Here is a 22144-nt window from a genome sequence, read left to right on the forward strand (position 1 = left end):
GATTTGACGCCACCTAACACTCGTCACAGCTGTATTTCACGCCTTTTTAGGTGGCTTTTTTGTAATCGATGCAACCAATCGCCGATTTTCTCTCACCTACTATACGATATATAAGGATTCTGTCGATTCGGTAGTTACTTACCACTTTCAAAAAGCAATCAAAATTCTCCGGCGAATTTTCTCTCTACTATTCATCATCTCCTTCCTTAAGCTTCCATGTCAGCTTCTTTAGAGACCCCCTCAGTTGCAAAACAGATGGCCCAATCCTCGATCCTCAACGTCAAGGCAAATCAAAACTTGATTCTCGACCTTGACCAAGCAAAATATGACGGTTTTCTTCACCTAATCGTTGAGTGCTTGAGGTATTCTCCACTAGTTATCGCTCTCACCAAATCATAGATTGTTCCATTGGTGCATCTATCAAAAGCTTATTCCACAACAAGTTTTCAAAAGGGAAAGGAGTTGATACGTTCGAAATCTTCAATCAGAAAACCCACATCACCAAATCGAGGTTTTGTAACCTCCTAGGGCTTCCTCGGGGTCGTGACCTGGTTGACCCTGAGAGCGTCTCCAACTCTTCCATCATGGAAATGTTCTACCAGATGGGATACAAGGAAGTCTTGGCTGCAGTTTCCAAGTTCAAGAAGCCTAATTTGGCGCCGCTGTAGAACTGGTTGTTCACCCTTTCTATTCAAGACCTTTTCAGAAAGTGTTATTGGCTCTAACTATGCGAGCAAGTTCTTTATGAAGATGATGTACGGGGTCTATTATGGAATCAACCTTGATTATGGCTCTGTGCTTTGGGAGAAATTCGTCCAAAGTACCCTCTCCACTATACGACACAATGAAATATCATGTGCTCATTTCTAGACCATTGTGGTTCAATGGGCGATCAACAAGCTAAACATCCCCATTCTTCAATTCTCATGCATGGATGAAATCCAGATCTTCCACACCACTAATATTATTCTCGCTGATACTTCCAAGTTCAGCTTCATTGGCTCCATTCCAGAGTCTATGCTTAGAGATGTTACAGCTGTAAGTGATGTGATGCAAAACTATCGCACTCTACCAGTCTCAGGTTTTCTCCCTATGACTCGTGAATGTCAAAAGATCCTCGACAAGGCAGACAAACCGAAGAAAGGAGGAAAGAAAAGAGCTGCGAAGGTCGGTCCATCTGAACCAACTTAATCACCTAAGAAGGGTAGTAAAAGAAAATCCAATGTTCACAATTCTAAACAAACTTGAGGATGTTTCGTAGTTTAGCTCACTTCCAAAACAAGGGGAGAAACTGTGAAGCCTTATTCTACGAAAGTTCCTAAGAAAGCTGGTGAAACTGAGAACACAAAGGGATCAGAACTGAAGGATAATGTAGCTTAGGGTTCTAGAGGAAAGGAAAAGATAATAGATGATGATGAAGAAGAAGAAGACGAAGACGAAAATACGAGACTCAAACGCAAAGCTCGTGATGCAGTTATAGATGAAAATTTATGGATCGCAAGAGAAGCAGAAAAGAAAGAAAAAGCTGAACGTGACGCTCAAACTGCTCTTAAAGACAAAAAGCTGCTATTTCCTCCTTGGTCCTTGGAGAGAATTATGAATGAATCAGTTGATAACCCGAGTATTCATTAGTTAGATCCAGTTACATCATTTGAACCGGACAACACCCTTGATTCGCAACTCGATTTTCCCATCACTCCGAAAACATTTTTGTTTCACTATTTTGATGTGGTTGCGAACACTTCAAATTTGAATGTGAATGTTGATAAGTCTCTGATGGATTTCTAATTGAAGCATGGCAAGCCACAATTCTAGACCTAGATTTCGCAGAAGTTAACAACAGTGAAAGTTATTGGGCCAATTCAAATTCAGATTTTTGTCAATGTCAAATTTAAGACTTCTCGAGGTTTTGCGAATTTGATGTTCGAGTTCTCACTCGCAGATCTGCCATGTTTGAATCCCTATGATTGGATCATTCTGTTGCATCTCCTAATGCAAGATGAGAAAAATATGAACCAATCGTTACTCACATCAAAAGAATGTTGGTTTTGTATATACATGAAGTTGCAAAGCTGGATATTGAAATAGCTTCTGTATTACGAAAGAAACCGACAGTCCTTCCTCAGGGTTCGACATCTGTCATTGAGAAGATGAAAATGGGGAAGATAGAAACAGATATTGGACCATGATGTTTCAACGAGGATCCAGAGAAATAAGAGATGTTCAAAAGTGTCTATTAGCTTTACTAGATAAGCATCTATTTTCTACAGTTTGCTTGAACTATATTTTGGATATCACTGGTACTTGCAATGTGAATGATGCTGCTACAAAGAAGTGTTATTCGGATATGATCAGGTGGTACATAGGATTTCGCAGTACTCTTCTCAGCATCATGCCCAAGCTCTTCAAGACTCAGAAGCGAACACAACCATGAAGGTCTCCTGCCTCAATTGACGCAAAGGGGGAGATTGTTAGAGCTTAATGTGTTGCGTCATTATGGGCCTTTTGTTTAGTTTATTATGTATCCGGGTTGGTCTTGTCCATCCATTATTTATTAATTAGGGTTTAGCTATTTAAGGTGCATGCATGCACTGTTTTATGAAAATCGTATAATCGTATTGTAAACCCTTCACGCCTTTACAGTAGAAGTTCTTAATCGAGCTCTTATAAAGTTTTGATAATAAATCATTCGACATATTTGATATTCATTCCTTGTTCTTAATTTGTTTACCTGTTTGAATCTATCGATCATTAGAGTTTTAATCTCAACAATATTAGTAGACCTGAAGGAGATAATAAAGAGAAAAGAAAGCACTTGTAAACATTAGATACAAAAATTAAGTAAGATATCTAAGCTTCTTTATAGAAAGCAAAATATATAAAGTACTTGTTTTTGTGTTTTCTTTTTAAGAAAGCGAATAAAAGAAAGGTTTTCAAAGCAAGCTAAAAAATAAGTCATTGAAAGCATGTCGAGATCAAAAATCAATTTATTCAGGGTCTTCTCATCCAATGCCTTAGTTAGAATGTCAGCCAATTGATCAGTGGATGGAATGTAGAATAGTTCCACCTTTCCCTTCTGAACTATGTCCCTGATGAAGTGATGTCGAATGTCAATTTTTTTGGTCTTAGAGTGTTGCATCGCATTTTGTATCATCTGGATGGAACTAGTGTTGTCACAATAAATGGGAGTCTTTGAGTAGTTGAAAGCATAGTCTAAGAGTTGATTTTATATAAAAAGAATTTGAGCATAAAATCTTATAGTGGCTACATATTCAGCTTTAGAAGTAGAACAAGCCACTGATGTCTGCTTCTTGCTGGACTAACTCACTAGTCTATTTCCCAGTATTTGAGCTCCTCCTGAAGTACTTTTTCGATCAATGCCACACCCACTCTGATCCGATTCAGTGTATTATACCAGCTTAGAATCACGAGTATACCATAACCCAAGATTGGGTGTATGTTTAAAGTAAAGAAAGATTCTTTTTACAGCGAGAAGATGAGACTCCTTAGGATAGGCTTGATATCGAGCACATAACCCACCATGATCCGAGTCAGTGTATTCTACCAACTTAAACTCAGAATCATGAGGATACCATAACCCAATATTGGGTGTATGTTTCAAGTAACGAAATATTCTTTTTACAACGAGAAGATGAGATTTCTTTGGATAGGCTTGATATCGAGCACATAATATGGTGGCGAACAAAATGTTAAGGCGACTGGCAGTAAGATAGAGAAGTGATCCTATCATTCCTCGATACAGGGTTACATTCACATCATCACTAGTTGGTTAGCAGAGATAAACGTTTATGAAGACATTGGAGTCTTCGTTGGCTTGCTATCATAAAATTCAAACTTCTTCAGTATGTCTGCAATGTATTTAGCTTAACAAAAAGAGATTCCATCAATGAGTTGTTTAACCTACAAACCTAAAAAGAAATTTAGTTCACCCATCATACTCGTTTCAAATTTATTGGCCATAACCTCAACAAACTCAAAACTCAGCTTTTCATTAATAGATCCAAAAATGACATCATCAACATACACTTAAGTAAGGATGATGTGAGATCCTGATTACTTGGTGACCAAAGTGTTTTTAATTTTTCATTGTTTGTATCCACTCTCCAGAAGATAACTAGCCAATGTGACATACCATGCCTTGGGTGCCTGCGTCAAACCATAAATATCTTTATCAAGATGATATACATGATTGAGAAATTCTTTGCATTCAAACCCTGGAGGTTGTTTTAGAAAAACATCTTCTTGAAGATTCCCATGTAAGAAGGTAGTCTTAATATCCATTTGATAGACTTTGAATTTCTTGAATGAGGTAAAAGAAAGGAACATATAGATTTCTTTAAGTCTAGCAACCTAGGCAAAGGTTTCGTCATAATCCAAACCTTCAGCTGACAAAACCTTCTTTGAAAGTCTCAACAACATTCTTTAGTTCGATCATTGAGACAAAATTCACAAACATGCAAAAGTTACTGCTGACTTTGCTATGAGTGAGAATCCTTGAATTGACATCTCCAATGATTTCAGATTCATGATGATCTTGAAGAATTCTAGGATTATTATTTTCATTCATATTACTCGAAACTGAATCTTCCTGTTTTGAGGAGTTTGATAGCTCAACTTCTTCAAGACGATAGCCTAATCTTTTGAAGGTAGAATGTGAATTGACAATTTGATCCATATTAGGAACAACATGATTAGTTACATTTGGCAAAAACTCAGGAACATGGTCTGATGGACTAAGAGTGAGGTCACTTAGAATGGAAGACGAATGATTAATCCGATTATGAATGAATGAATCTTCATCGAATGTGACATGAGCCGTTTCCTCAATAGTTTGCCTTGAAAGGTTGAATACCCTGAAATCCTTTCACACACTAGAGTATATGAGAAAAACTCCTTCATCGACTTTAGCTTCGAACTTTAAGCGTTGATCTTTTTGATTCAAAGTGTAGCAAACACATCCAAACACATGAAAGTAAGAAATGTCATGTTTTCTCCCCTTAGGTAGCTCATAGACGGTTTTCCCATGACTCTTTACAATGATGTAACTATTTTGAGTATAAGAAGTTGTGTTAACAATTTCAGCCTAAAAGGATAGAGGAAGACCAACTTCAACAACCATAGTTCGCCCAACTTCAATGAGAGTCTAATTTCATCTTTTAACAATGCCATTTTGTTAGGGGTTCTAAAAGCATAGAAATTTTGAGAAATTCATGAATTTGAATAAAAATCTTCTAAGGAGGAATTTCTAAATTTTAGTTCCATGATCACTATGTAATTACCTAATTGTATGATCATAAAGAACTTCCCATTTATTTATAAGTGATATGATTTCATCAGCAACATGAAATTTTTTTCTCAAAAAGATTACCCATGTAAATCTTGAATATTCATCTTCGATGATAAGGGTGAACTTCTTTCCAAATCTTGACTTAATTGGAATTGTTCCGAAAAGATCCATATGGAGGAGATAAATGGGTTTGGTGATGGAGGAACATGATTGTGGCTTGAAGGATGACTTGGGTTTCTTTTCTTTTTCACACGCTGAACATAATTTATGTTTAACAAACTGCATCTTAGGAATTCCTCACACAAGCTGATTCCCAGAAATATTTGATATGTTCTTGAAGTTCAAGTGAGATAGTCTCTTGTGCTACAGCCAGTTCATATGGGATTGATCACGAGCGAAGAAGCAACATCGAAGAGAGTTTTCAGCAGAAAACATGTCCATAACATAGATGTCATTCTGTCGGTTTGCGGTTAGTATAGTGACATTCTTTTGATCAACAACTTTTCCTTCCTTCTTGTTAAAATGATATTCATAGTCAGCATCACATAGTTGGTTGATTGAGATGAGATTGTATTGAAGACTTTTTATGTGTGAAACATTCTTGAATACAACAAAGTGCATTTAATAGTGCGACATCCCTTTGTAGTTCCCTTGCCATTGTCTCTGTACGTAACAGTTGGGTCGTGCTTTTTTACGAACTCATTTAGAAGTGAATTGAATCCTATCATGTCTTGAACAACCACTATCTAAGTACCAAATATATTCTTTACCCTAAGAAACTAAAATATACAATTAGTATACATTGACCCATTTTGTAATGGAGAAAATATGATAAGAGGCATCAAGGAGACAATTTAATGAGTTTCCATTTTTGATCCATTTATTATTTGTATGTATGTATAAGTATTGTGGTATATAGTATATTGGGGGAATTCAGTAATCCTAGCGCTTACCAAATTATTTATAAATGTTTTTCAAGAGCTTCATTGGCAAATGATTATTTTGAATAAATGAATATTTTAGGTTGAAAATCGGGATGTTACAACACACTATATTATGTATTCCCGTATATATATCCATGTAGGTTAGGATATAGGAGCCAGTAGAGCAGAGCCCATAGTGTAGTTTCCATGTGCATGTAAAGCCGAATGTGTAGTATCTATGTACGTAATTGTTGGTATGCTTAAAAATGAGTTAGGGTTGATGGCGGAACACATAAATTACAAGAACCTACAAACCCATGTCTATCTAGTTCGGGTTGATGGCAGAACGAATTAAGTACGGGAGCCTATAGACCCTCGTAAATTTTATTGCAGAACGATTAAAGTACGAGAGCCATTATTTGTATGCATGTATAAGTATTATGGTATATGGTATATTGGGGAACTCACCAAGCCTAGCGCTTGCCCAGCTGTTTATAAATGTTTCTCGGGAGCATCATTTATTCATAAGAAGGGCAATGTTCGACTGTACATATGCGCATTCGCAATCATGTTTCGGCATAATGTAAAAAATATTCTAATGTAAATGAATATTTTGAATAAATAAAAATGAAAATTTTAGGTTCAAAATCAGGACGTTACAAGTATTTGGAACATCTCCATCTGACACCTATAAAATATTGTCCGTTTTGGGCTCCTGGCATAAAACTTCCCACGGTTCACCCGGATTTTTATTTTGTTGTCTTTCTAATTCATAATTTTAAATTTCAGTTTTCATATTGATTTTTCAAAGGCATGAGAAGAGAAAATTGCAATAAGATATTTTCTTAACACATCTATTATAGAGAAATAGTGAAGTTGGGTTTAAATATTAAAAGAATGATAATTTTTAAGTAAAAGGAGTTTAGTTTTTTGTATACTATTTTGAATGAAATTTTGGTTTTTACAACTATACTAAAGGATGGTATTTAGAATATTTTTGAGACATTTTTTTTTACTAAATTGCATACGGCATCCAATTTCTTGAGGCCGACCCTTCTCTCTTTTTCTTTTTTTTTCTCTCTCTCTCTCTCTCTCTCTCTCTATATATATATATATATATATATATATATATATATATATATATATATATATATATATATATATATATATATATATATATATATATATATATATAACTAGGTTAGAGACTCGTGAATAACACGGGTTGACAACTTAGAAAATCAAACTATATTGATAAAATATAAAAAAATATAATAATATAATACTAAAATATGAAGAAAAATAAAAATATAATTTATTACAAATTAGTTACCTTATAATTTATTTCAAATTTTAAATTTCGAATCTAATACACATCTTGATTTATTTAAATTTTAAAAACTGAGTAAATAGAGAAAATTTTGTGATATTGTCACGTGTCAACCTGAAAATAAAAGATAAATTTTTGAATTGATACTTTGAAAAAAATAACATGTGACACAAGTTATTTTTATAGATTACAATATTATCCATAACAATATAATTACATATACTATTTCTATCAAAATAATAATTTTTGTAAGTCTCAAAAATATTATCAATGATCTAAACAGAATATTGTTATATAATATCAATGATGTAAATAGAATATTGTACATAACCGTATAATTTCTCTTATATTAATAAAAATCCTAATTTTGTCATTTATCATATTTTTATAATTTATAATTGTTTTTTGCTACTCTTTAAAAGTGGCATGTGTCATTTTCTATGATTTTATATTTAACTTAAAATCTTCTTTTAAATCCTTCAAAATTAATATTATTAATAGAGATTTTGAAATTCAAAATGTTTGATAATCAATTACTGAATTAATCAATTATAAACAGTGGCGTAGCAAAGATTTAGTTTTAGGGTAGGCCATATAATTTATAGGATATGAACGAGTAAAAAAATACTTCAAATGATAACAAAATATAACAATGTATATATTTTAAAATAAATTATTTATTTAAATTGCACACGACACTCTTTTAGATCATTAAAATCATCTAAAATGAAATCTAAGTTGAAAAGTTTAGCGATATCGTTCTCGATGTAAAGAACCAGATTGTCAACAATAAAATCATCAGTCATTTTATTACATAATCTATTCTTTATGAATCTAATCTTTTTTGCTTTGTTCCCATTCGTCAATAAAATTCACTAATCACAAAATTTTCAATTACAAGCATACTCATATATTTTTTAACAAAATCAACTTACATATAGTATAATAATACAAATAAAATAATTCATATCATGAAATAATAACCTAATTTATTAGGATTTAGGAACCTACGATAAAATATAAAATCTATGATGAAAATAAAAACAATAATGAAGCAATTGAGTTATCAAGATAACATTAGCCCTACGTTGTTTTACACATTTACCCATTGAGTCCCTTAAATATTTTTGTGCTTTATGAGGAAATAAACTTTGTTGTGACCTGTCTTTATAGTCCCTCTAACCTATATTAGCCGGTTTGATGTTCCACGTATTCATTTCCTCATTTAAAAGTCAAAACACCATTTGTTCTGCGTTGTTTTACACATTTAATTGGGAAAATGACACATTAGCCCTACGTTGTTTTACACATTTACCCATTGAGTCCCTTAAATATTTCCGTGCTTTATGAGGAAATAAACTTTGTTGTGACCTGTCTTTATAGTCCCTCTAACCTATATTAGCTGGTTTGATGTTCCACGCATTCATTTCCTCATTTAAAAGTCAAAACACCATTTGTTCTTGTCTCAAAATCCATTAAAGAATAAAAAATCAGAGACACATCCTCAAAATCAAGCCCTCCCTAGAACAACAATTCGATGTTGATTTCATCATCTGTGAAGAGTCGATTATCCAAATACGCATGAACAGCATAACCACTCTTCCAATTATCCAAATACACAACTTTCCTCACAGCCCATACTGAAATAATCATGGCAATGATCATTATCGTCCTCTGTGCAATCCTACTCTGCAACCTAACTAAAACATGGGTCATAAAAGCCAACAACATGCCAACAATGGTGTAAAGAAACCCGATAGCAAAACCCTCAGCACCCAACTACATTCCAGATCCCTGGTAGAAGAAGACGAGCTTGCAAATTATGTTGTGCATAGTTCCCGAAACGCTAAAGAAGTAAATGAACACAGAATCGGATAGCCAAACCCTCTTATCGTGTAGAAGTGTTTCACCGGCTAATAGTCTTTTGAACAGGAATGGCAAGGATATCAGGAATGCAGCGAGTAAGAACCCTATTTGAGTTTTTGAGAGAATTGGAGGACGGTGGATTTGACCCATTTTGAGTTTAGTTCTCGATTCGATAAATTCCCCCATGGATTAGGCTAAACGGGAGAAATCACCGGCGTCCATGGAGATCGAGTCGGTTTTTAAGGTGGTCGCATTTGGTGGAAGGAGGCGGATGTGTGGCAAGGCGTTAAAGTCAAAATTAGCTTCCAAATTGATTCACATTCACTGTAAATGGCCCGATTCAAAGTCAAAGGAGGAAATTTTCAAAGGAAGAAGTTAAAGTCAATTTCTTTGTTGAGGTGGCCAAGAAGTTACCGGTTTACCCCTTCATTTCTTCAAAAGGGGCCAATTTGATCCGACAAAAATAAGTTTATTCCCTCATAAAGCACGAACAATAATTAAGGGACACAATGGGTAAATGTGCAAAACATCATTGGGCTAATATGTCATTTTTCCATTTTAATTTGTCATTGGGGTAGGCTATGAAACCAAAATTCTTTTTATATATAATAAAATATATACATTAAATTTATGAAATTGAATTTTTGTAAGGTGGGCCATGGCCCACTGTCGCCTCAATGTGGCTACGCCACTGATTATAAATAATTTCATATTCCATTTTTTTATTACAATTACTATCTATGTTATTTATAATTAAAAAACATCATAAATGGTCCCTGTGGTTTCCCAAAATCTGAAGTTTAGTACATGTGGTTTAAAAACGTCATAGATAGTCCATGTGCTTTCAAAACTTTCGATGATTGGTCCTTAATGCTAACTTCGTTAAGTTTTATCCATTAACTGAAGGGCATTTTCGTCATTTCAATACCACATGGACCATTTATGATTTTTTTTATTTTAATTAATGAAAAAATATGCAAAGGGTCTTTCTTATTTACATATAAATCGCTCAATTAATATCTACAAAAAAGACCGTTAACCTCTTTAAAGGCTCTCCGACGAACCAAGAAAATGGATCATTACGCCATACTTCTTCTACTTGTTCCCTTGATCGTAACAATGGTTCATGCCCATGTCACGACGGATGATTTCATTAGGTTGCCGTCGGACAAAGTTGAATCTGTTGTCGTGGACGATGACTCCCTTGGAATCAGTGACAACCTCCCACCCCTTCATCTCGTCAACAGAAGATGAGCTATATGTGAGTGTGTATATTTATATGTCTAGTGTTTTCTATTAGGGGTGGTTCTCAAATTAGGGGGGGGGGGGGGGGGGGGGGTAACGGTGGAGGAGAAAGTGAAAATTAAAACAAAAATGGGAAGAGGGAAAAATTGTTACGAGAATTTTGGATAGAGGGTGCCGACTATGACTAGGGGCCGGTGGTGCAGCTTCTTTCCTCACCAAATAATCTCTCACAACTCCTTGAAGCTTCATTAGCGATTTTCAGTGCCTTCAATGCTTTCCTTGAGCTGTTATAGTAAATCAATTAATGTTGTGAATTACTAAGTACCCACGAAATAGAGCTTCGAATTTTGGCAGTTGAGTTCTCCCAAACAATGACGGAATTACAACTTGATAGTCTGACTGAAGGTGACGGCGGCCTGGGCTGCACCCACGGCGTCTGGGCGGTGGCGGCAACTACTGCAATTGCTTGTTTTTTTGGTCCATGAAATTGTTGCTGTAAACTATCGGTTCCTTTACTCAAGACCTGAATCAGTTCTTATCAATAAGACTTTCATACACATTTCAGGTAATTTTAAGATCACTCACATTCTTCTATTCATCATTCTCATTTTGGACCTCCATTACAGGGTCGTTTGGTTCATAGGGATAATTACAAGATCGTCATCCTGAAATTGAAGCTTTTATACCACTAAGAAAGACATGAATGCGGCCATGGATATGATCTTCGCTCAGAAAAACGCACTCAAGAACATAGGTAGGGTTAGTTGTGGATTCAAGAACAGGTATGATTTGTCGATTTATGGGGATAATGACTAATGTGGAAGAGTGTTGAATCTGAATTGTCTTCTAGGTTGGTTATGAATCATCTTTTCAGTTTTTTCTGCACATGTAGAGCTTCTGAGAATATCATTTGAGATTGATTCAGAAGAAGCTTCATTCACGAGCGAGCAAAGTGTCGATATATTGTGTTCTAAATGTCTTATGGACTCTGGTTTGGAGAATCAACCCCCAAACCCTAGAACTCAAAGCTTTGATTGTGTGTATTCATAGAGAATTAGGTTGGGTCTCATGTTTTTGTTTCTTGGGTTTAAAAAAAATAAGAGAAAACATCATAAATAGTCCTTGTGATAGTGAAATGACGAAAATGCCCTTTAGTTGACGGACTTTTTTTAACAGAGTTAGCAATAAGGATCAATCATCGAAAGTTTTGAAAACACAAGGACCATCTATGATGTTTTTAAACCACAGGGACTAAACTTCAGATTTTGGGAAACCAAAGGGACCATTTATGATGTTTTTTCTTTATAATTTATCAACTATGTACGGCACAAGTTATAACTTTTCTGAGATACAATATTATTATGTTCATTCATATAAGTGTTAACATTATTAGTTAGAATATTCACAGTCGCACCAGAAATCTTATAATAATAATAATAATGCACGGACATATATGTACATAATGTTGAAAGCAATTTTGAAATGAGAGGTAGTATCCTAATATGTCTCTTAAGGGTCCCAAGATAATATAATCTATAATCATGTAATTCACACACTACCACTTTCTCTTCCAATATCATCCATTCACACATAACGTGTCATGCTGCAACATGTAATTATGTAAAAATATATCGATTATAATCATAAGGTTTAATAACATTTTCTACTTGCTTATCAGACATATCGCATTAAAAAGCAATAGGTAAAAGAACATAAGCTTTAAAAATTGTAGGTATCTCAAAGAAAAAATCTGTATGTTTTCACATGAGAAACTACGTAGTGATCTAGTCCTAAATGCCTAAACATTCATTTCTTTAATTATTATGTAAATTTATAGGGAGTCGAATTTAAAAGTGGTTTTATGTTCACTTTTGAACTAAACTAATTACATTAAAAAAGCTTTTAAGTATTAGGCATCATTTACGTACGTCTCATGTTAGTAAGTCACTAATTGTTAGTTGCATAAAATACATTGTTTATATAAAATTTCGATTTTGATATTGGTATTTTTTTACAACTAAGACACTAAGTTCTAAAAAAATAGTAATTTTGACACTTTCTTTCCGGTTTGTTTCAATGTTTACCATTTGACTGGTCAATCCAGTTGTCAACTGTAACATACATGTTCAGTTATCGTGTTTTGTAGTTTAAAAATAAATAATATTATGAAATATTATATGATATCGAGCATTGAGTTCTAACAGATAGTTTTTAATAGAAATGAAGTAAAACTATGTTTAGATTTACTCCGAAAATATTAAGTCTTATAAGATTCCAATCAAATATCAAATATTAAAATTTAACGAAAATATAAAATTTGAAATAAGTATAATTCTATTATTGAAAGTTATAAAGCATCTTGTTAGAAACATTTAGGCGAAAACATCAACGAAATCCGAGTTATAACGAAGAAGTTATGATCAATCAAAGATCCGCGACAAAACCGGCAAACATTATTTAGCGTAAAAAGTGAGTTTTTGATAAACTAATTTTTAGCTTTATTGATCTAAACGAAATTCGTAGTATTCATTAAACCGAGAATTTTCATAAAAAGAACGTCCAATTCTGACTTCATATGAGGAAGTTATGATTTTTCTAAGTTTCGGAATAAAAGTAGACAGCTAAAATCTCGAAAAAAAGATCGAGTGATTTTTAGCCGACGCAACCTAAACGAGAATCAAAGGTCTCGTCAATAGTAGTACAACGGTAAAAAGACAGAGGAAAACGATCATCGGATGAAGAAGTTATGAATTTTTAACGGATTTTCCTGCCCCGGTCTGTTAAAAATAATAATATTAAAAATAAATTCAAAATTAGCCAACGGAGTCTAAACGAAAGTTGTAGAGAATAATTTCACCTACGCGTGCATATAAAGAACGTAAAAAATGGAGCTCGTATGCGAAAGTTATGGAATTTTGAAGTTCGGGGCACAAAATTCAAGAAAATCGCAAAATCCGAGGAATTTTGCATGATCAGACTTCGGTCACGTCACCCTTGCTCGCAGCATGTTGCATGTCCGAATTGATGAGTCATCCGAGGCCAGCTGTCGACCCGTGTCGCACCCTCCTTGTCACACCCCCGGACCAGATGGCGGAAACGTCCGGAGGCAGATGACTTCATTGTACAATATCATAACAATTGAATATAAATGAAACAGAGAAATCAAACACATCATAAATTGAGATAACATGCTTACATTGTTTACATATTGTATTTGTCCTTTGATTTACATAAAAGAGACATAAGCAGAAAAATTCCAAACTACAGCTAAATAGTCTTGCATCCGTATCCCTTGTTACCTGCTTACTAGATCCCTAAGAATACAAATCGTTTTGAAAAACGTCAACTAAAAAGTTGGTGAGTTCATAAGCGTTTTTGCATGAAATAGTTTTAAATTTGTTTAGAATCGTTCTCATTGTACTTTTAGAAAATCCGATATTTTCTATGAAACCGTTTGAAGTCTTACTTTGAAAATTATAGATATATTCGTGTGTGTCAATACTCTAGTTCATCCTTATAAGGAGTGATCTTTGAAAAGTAGTATAGTTTGTAAAGGCGAGTTGTTTTCGAGAATAGTTCTTTTGAATAGTAATAACCAACCGTTTCAGAAAATCCCGTATTTCCAAAAAGAATACAGTTGTAAATATTATCGGATATAAGTGAGTATGCGTTCTAGTTTATCGTTATCGAAATCGTATGAAATCGTTTTCTCCAGAAAGTCCTGTATTTTCTGCTATAAAATATTCGTAAGTTCCGTGTCCAACTGTGTATACTTGTATATGTGTGTGTTAGTTTATCATTTTCAAAATCGTTTACAAACGTCTTCCCCAAAAAATCTTATGTTTTCTTGTTGGTAAAATAGCAGTATTAAGACTCTAATACTTGTTAGGTGAAAGAAATCAACATGACGATTGTGGACATTCTACACAATGTAAAAGGACAGTCAACACAACAAATGCGGACCATCATTACCATGCGTAGAACAGTCAACACAAAGTGCCAAAATTTATTTATGAGGTTTTTCCTTACATAAATTTCTAGCTAACATAACGTATTCTAGTGAGTCGTTATAACCATACTAATATGACCGGGACCTGTTTTGGCGTTTCTCAGGCGCCCTTGTTTTGTTAAAGACATTTGTCACCCTAGATTGGCCGGTCTTGCTGTAGCGAACAGCGAAGGTGCGGGGTGTCAACCTCGTATAGATCTATACACAAATTTCCGCTCTCCCTCCAGGAGACTTTGGCTATAACTCCTTATAGGACTTTAGACGTACGCTAATATTTTTTATATTTAGGTACTTTTGAGATTTGTCTGACTAGAGTACTAATAACCTTTTGAGCAATCGCTTGAGATCCATTATTTGTTAGAGAAAATAATGATATCAATACTCATTGAATAGAAATATCATTTTCGTTCCATCTCATTTATTGTGCTTGTTAACTGGGTGCCTCGTGTTCGTTCCATTTCGTTTATTGAAAAATAAGTCGTTTTGAACGTTTATCAAAATGACCCAACATTATCGGAATTGGAAAAAATGGTCTTTCCTTTTTATAAATTGGCGGCTCAGGCCCATATTAGTCAAAAGGAAAGTATCAAGTTATAATTTTTGTAAATTCATGATTGTAGGTTATGACACACATTTTTTGTTTTATGACATATAGAACATTACTTATGTTCCTGAAAGTTTTATGACAGTAGTTTATGACATGCAAATACTTTTTTCATGAAAACTCTGTTTTCGTATATTGTTCTTGGTAGGATTATTTTTATTAAATAATTATAAATAATCTCTAATAGCTTTGTTAATTTGGTACAAAGTCATGAGTATGACATAATGTTCCAAGATAACCCTTATGTTTATGTTTGGCCAAAAATGATCCAAAATAATATTATTTCATAATTTAATCATTTTCAAAATAATTTGTTCCACCACTTGTTTAAGTTAATCTTGAAGCAAATCCTTATAGTTGTTATTATAATAATTTGTGACTTATACTTGGTAGCATACTAGCTCTTGTTTTCAAACATGATTTGAGGAACATAATCCAAACTCTTGAGACTCAATCAAAATCTCGAGTTTTTGGACTATTTATATGGGGTCTCATACATATGCACAGGTAATAATGGCATGCATATATAATAAGGAAATAGAGTATGATTTATGCAAGACTTTGACTTGTATTCTCCCCCAAAAAACAATAAAACTTTGAGAAAAAAGTGGGGGTATGAAGCTCACTTTGAGTTAGTTGATGAGTTGTTTGGAATGATGGAGTGAAGATCTCAAGCTTAGACCTTTGGCTGAGATGAGGAACTTCCTGGGAGGAATGTTGTCCTAAAGGTGATCATCACATATTATTATGAATAAAATAATATGGATTCATTTTGAAAATTACATAACATGTTAGATGAGTGGAGAAACTTAGTTAAAACTCTAGAGAGAAGTTGAGAAATCTTGCTTTTACTAAGATCCTTGATTTTTGCACTTGGGAGGGGTATGTGAGAGAATAGGAGAGAAGTGAGAAAAAATGTGAAGCCCCATTTTCTTTTACTGTCGTTGCTTTAAGAGTATAAGAAAAGGAGGGAACTTTGGTGCATGGGGATCTGATGGTTCATGCATGGTTATCTGGTGGTTAAAACATTGGATATTGTGATTTGCATGGTAAATGGACGATTACATCAAATCACAAGGTCAAACCTCCTTGTCCTTATCTTGATTTAGGATAAGATCTTCATAACTCCTAAACTTTTATTTTATGTAAATATGATTTAAATAATCAAATTTGGCATAAAATAGAGGTTTTAGGGGTTTAAGTTACGAAAAACATGCGTTTGATGGGATTCCCGACGTCAAAATACCCCAAAATGGAGAAAAAGTCCGAAATAGTCCAAAATCCGGAGTCAAAAGGTGAATCCCGGAGCCACATAACAATTTCCGAAGCACCTCTTAGAATTCCGGAGTGGAGGGTCAGGTATGCGAGGGTTCGAAGTGGAAACCAAGGAGTTCCAGAGGCACTGGGCGAGTTCCGAAGTCACGAGCGAAGTCCGGAGTCAGGTGCGAATTTGGTCGATCCGGACCGAGGTGCGAGGCTGGCTAGATTTCCAAGCAGGTCTTTAAGCAATGTCTTCCGGGGCCATTCCTTCTAGAGTCAACCCTTCCGAAGCAGCGAGGAGATCCGAAGCAAGGGGAGGTGCCGAGATGCAATTCCTCTTGGCTCCTTAGAAGGCATTCCGGACTAAGAGGGTTCCGACCAAGAGATTCAGGACCAAGAGGGTTTCGGACCAAGAAGAGTCCGGACCAAGAGGGTTCCGAACCAAGAGGGTCCTATTGGGTTTTCTCTTTCGGTTTTGAGTTGTTTTCGACTGAGGAAGGTACTTAGAGAGATTTGGGAGAGATTTCACATACTTGGAGAGATTTATGAGAGATTTCACTTACATGGAGAGATTTCATATACTTGGAGAGATTTAGGAGAGATTTCACATACTTGGAGAGACTTGGGAGAGATTTCACATACTTGGAGAGATTTGGGAGAGATTCGATATACTTGGAGAGATTTCATATACTTGGAGAGATTTGGGAGAGATTTCACATACTTGGAGAGATTTGGGAGAGATTTCATATACTTAGAGAGATTTCGGAGAGATTCGATATACTTGGAGAGATTTCATATACTTGGAGAGATTTGGGAGAGATTCGATATACTTGGAGAGATTTCATATACTTGGAGAGATTTGGGTGAGATTTCACATACTTTGAGAAATTTGGGAGAGATTTCATATACTTGGAGAGATTTGGGAGAGATAAGATATACTTGGAGAGATTTCATTCTAACACTACATGGCTCATTAGGAACTCATATTGTACACTTAAATGTGTTAGCACAAGTCTCACAATAGTCCTTACTTACCTGAGGATGGAATTTCCTAGCCAAAAATGCTAGTGGTGACACTCCTTGCACTGAAGACTCGGCCAACAAGAATCCAACGCGTCTCTTCCACCTGTGTCGCCCTTTGCATGCTCGCCACCTGCCTCCCTCGCATGCGAGGCACATGCTCCTTCCTTCTCTCCTCGGTCCGAAGCCTCCCCTATATAAAGGGAGGTGCGAGATCTCCCGATTTTGAGTGGAACTTCTCTCATTTTTCACTCGTAAACCCTCTTTTAAGCTACTTAGCATCCCCCGAAGCCTCGGGATCATACCCAACACCCGAAACACGTTTTGAAGTGCTCGAAGAGCCCGAGAAATTTATCTTTTCGGTTTGAAGCCCATCCCTCGCAAGGCCTGATTTTCAATAAAGCTCTCGGTTTTCATCGAAGAAAGTTAATTATAGTAACGAAGTGCTGCCCAAATTACTATTTTAAACTCCAATTAATTCACGGTGAGTTCAATATATAGGAACAATTGTATGTTATGGGTTATATGTGCTATGTGCTTTTTTCGTGTTATAATCTCGTGTTATTATTTCTGCTATTTTGATAGCAAAGTTGTACCTTTGGCCATGTGATCAGTGAAAGGACTTAGATTCACAGTGGTATTGGTATGTAGCCTCTGGTCGTGTAGAGCATGTATCGCAAGAGAATGAATTCTACCCCTATGGCATTGGCAGAGAGTTAGATAGGGCTGAAAGCCTGAAATCTACCAAAATGTTTAATCAGAAATTATATGTCTTCTGTGTCATTTGGGTCGAAGCATTTTTAATGTATATCAAGTATTGAAGTTGTTATGTCTCATTGATTTGAGATGGAAAGCTTGTCGCATGATTCACATATGCCTTTGTTTTTCCTTGTTCCGTTTGCTTCTGCCATATTGAAGTATATATATGGCATAACATTATATTGTCTCTATTATTGAACTCACTAAGCGTCACCGCTTACCCCTCTCAGTGTTTAATAAATACAGATAATGATAATCCAATATAGTCATATACTGTTGGAAGATTTAGAATAGTTTATATTATTACTTTTGTTCTTGGGTTTATGTATGTATAAAACTATAATATCCTGGGTAGTTATGCAATATACTAAAACTTAGTCGGTTTGTATCCAGTCTTTTGTAATCAAACTATCAATGTAAATATTGTTTATAAATATGCATGTAGCATGTTTTGTAGTGACTTGGAGTAACAATGTCTTAATTATGAAAGTTAGGGTTCTTTCACCAACTGACATAACATGGTGACCATAAGTTTTATTTACACATCTATATTCAATTATATCATATACTAATAATGCTTAAGGTTGACTACTTTGACGATAAAGAAAACAGTCTATTGTTCGTAATTAATTTCTATGTTTCAATCATTTTTATTGTTTTTTAATGGCGAGCAACATATATTAGCACAAAAAGGACTTAAACGAGAAGCTAAGTCAAGAAACAAATGAGTTCAAAGGTGGAGACATACGCCAAACAAACCACTCTAAATTATAAAGCTTAGATCTTGATTTAATCTAATTAAAAGTGTTAATACTAATATCATCTGTAACCATCATGACTGTTCGTCTTTTGTTTTTTAACATCAATGCATTGCACACCTTCCAAATCATCTAGAGATTGGTGTAAATGAGAGACATCTCCAACCATGCTCAACATAGAAGAACAATGAGGTTTCATTTTCTAAAACCAATTGGTGATACAACGGATTACCGATTGCTTTATATGCAAGCACCTAGTTTCTCTTTTTACCAATGCGGGAATGGGTTTGCACCTAACAATCCTCCCCTCAAACACAAGTTTCGCTCTTGGCCTCCCCTACAACGACTATTCATCTGATCCAATCCTTTTTATACCGCCGATATTCTCGGGACACACTCACCTAACCTGGGCCATTAGGAAGACTTTCGATACAAGGCTTCAAGGTCAACTTTGTTGGACCGAGATTAACTAGGGATTGTGCCACCTAATCCGATCACATCGTCCGGGCTATGACCGTAGCTCTGATACCACTTGTTAGGATCACTACTAGCCTAGCCATTCTCAACATAGAAGAACAATTATGTTCCATTTTCTAAAACCAATTGGTGATAAAAAGGGATTACACATTGCCTTATATGCAAGCACCTAGTTTCACTTTTTACCGATGTGGGATTGGGTTTGCACGTAATAAAAGTTGTTTTGAGAACTCATATATTTGCGAGAACCCAAGAACAACCATTAGATTAGATTATCTTTAATTTTTGTTAAGTAAAGTTACCATCAGACTTTTCTCATTTTAATTTAACAAAAATAAATTAAATATCGTCTTATATTTTATTGCTATTCATCCTCTTACTCATGTTAAATGATGACATGTGTTATATTTAATTAAATTAATAACATTTTAATACACTTGTCATCATTTAGGATGGTTGGAGAATATGTATGGAGAAAATGTAGAAGGATATTTAATTTCTCATTAAAAAACATTTTTTTAAGTTTTATTTTAATCATTAATAAAATATTATTTTATCTTTGACAAGAATTAGATTATATTAAGAATAATGATCATCATACTTTACGATATTCATTCATTGATTCATCGATCCATTCGATCATTCATATTTTTTTATTTTCTTCTTCAAATATCCTTCTTTTTGTTTCGAATCATCTGTATTGTTGTTGATTCGCTTTATTCAATATCGTTGATTTGTTCAATCGTTTTATTCAATATCGGTTATTTGTTATCCAACATTGACAAAATGGTTCTTGTGATTCAGAATTGCGATCACATTCCTAGTTTGTTTGTTTTTTTTTTTGTTTTTTTTTTTTTTTTCAGTTTTAGTTGGTCATATTTTCAATTTATTTTCTTCGAATCATTTGTATTTAGCTTAAATCATTTATTCATTATTGTATTATTCTTCGTCATGCTTGATTTTTTTTATTGACGTGATTCAATTTCGATCGTTTAAGCAATGTTGTTATTGTTGTTCTATATCTTATTCTGCATTCAATTTTTTTAGATTCAATTGAATTTTTACTTGTTGTGTATTAATTGTATACTAATTTGATTTTTAAATTTTAGCAATAATTGGAATCAAAGCATTTTTTGTTTCTGGAAATCCTAATAATGAAAGTATTATTTTTATCTGTACTAATAACTCATATGATTATTGCATCTCTAAAATGATATATGTTATAGTTTTATTGATTACTCTCTGTTTGTTACAAAATCTCTTACTATGATGCTATAAGACTCTTTTGGTTTTCACTTATCTAAGGTAGTTTTTGTTTAATTGAAATTATAAAAGAGTAAAAAATCGATTTTACATGTGAATCCTTTCAATTATGTAGACTGGATATATAACCTTTTCAATTAATTACTTGAATTGTTTTAAAGACTAATTAATTATATTCCTTAAATGTTATTCTCTTTATGATGATTTGTATATAGAATCTAGAATTTATTTTGTTTAAATCTGTAGCATATGCACTTTATGTTAGTCCTTATCATTATTATTTGATAATTGGAAATTTGAACTATATGTTTTTGTTAAGTTCATATAAATGTTTTTGTGTACAAACTTTTTTTTAGATTAATTAGTTAAGTGTTTCAGTAGTAGCTGAATTATTGTTTTTGTTAATTTGTATATTTTAATATTTTTTATTTTAGTTTACTGTATGTATTAGTTGTGATGTCTATCTTTTTATTATTTAATATATCTTGAATGGACATATGTATAAGATTATATTACACTAGTTCATGTGTAATTTGATTATTGCATACATGAAGTTATTGTTATTGTTATTTTAATATATGTGCACATATGCATGTTTTATATATCTAATTGTATTTTTTTTTTCTTGTTTTAATGTTATATATGCAGGGAATGTTTTTTTTCTTATGACAATGAAGGAAATGAATATAATACAACAAATAACTTTGTTAATTCCCAAAATTAAGTAACTGTAAGTGATTCTTTTTTTTTTTTTTTTTTTTTTTGTTCACGACATTGAACAAGATGAGCATAGTTTAGCCAACAATGTAAGTCATTTCATAGATGAAATTGATGTCAGTGACTGTTATTTATTCAACCGCAAGATCATAATCATAATATTGTAGTAACCATTGAGTTGAAAGGTCATTAAAATAAAAATTATGCCAATTTTCATTAAATTTCTTATACTTTTTTTACGTCTACCTGTTGTTTAATTATTAACAAATTTACATTTATATTCTCAGATGATATTTCCTTTATTGAAGTTAAATCTCATGGTGGTGAAAATACATTTTTTTGGATTCGTAATGTCCATAAATCACTTGAGCCCATTCCATTTTCTGAATTTAATTATATAGATTTGGGAGTTGAGATGGATATCAAATATGATGAAAAAGCAGAGTTTGATTTAGACTAGGATCTAAAAAATTTATGAATTGAATTTTAGTTTATAAGTATGTATTTTGCAGTAGATTTGGTACTCAAAAGAAAAACAATGCTGATACATTGAAAGGTGATAAAGGGAAACAAAAAAGAAAGCAATCTAGCCAAATTGTTAAGTG

The 22144-nt window shown here is 33.8% G+C and overlaps 1 pseudogene; it reads right to left on the bottom strand.

Moving 5' to 3' along the window:
* Positions 1-9082: 9082 nt before the first annotated feature.
* LOC111880754 (probable dolichyl-diphosphooligosaccharide--protein glycosyltransferase subunit 3B) lies at positions 9083-10663 on the bottom strand (annotated as a pseudogene).
* Between the last annotated feature and the right edge of the window lie 11481 nt (positions 10664-22144).

Source organism: Lactuca sativa, chromosome 7 (genome assembly GCF_002870075.4).
Source record: "Lactuca sativa cultivar Salinas chromosome 7, Lsat_Salinas_v11, whole genome shotgun sequence".
Classification (NCBI taxonomy): Eukaryota; Viridiplantae; Streptophyta; class Magnoliopsida; order Asterales; family Asteraceae; genus Lactuca; species Lactuca sativa.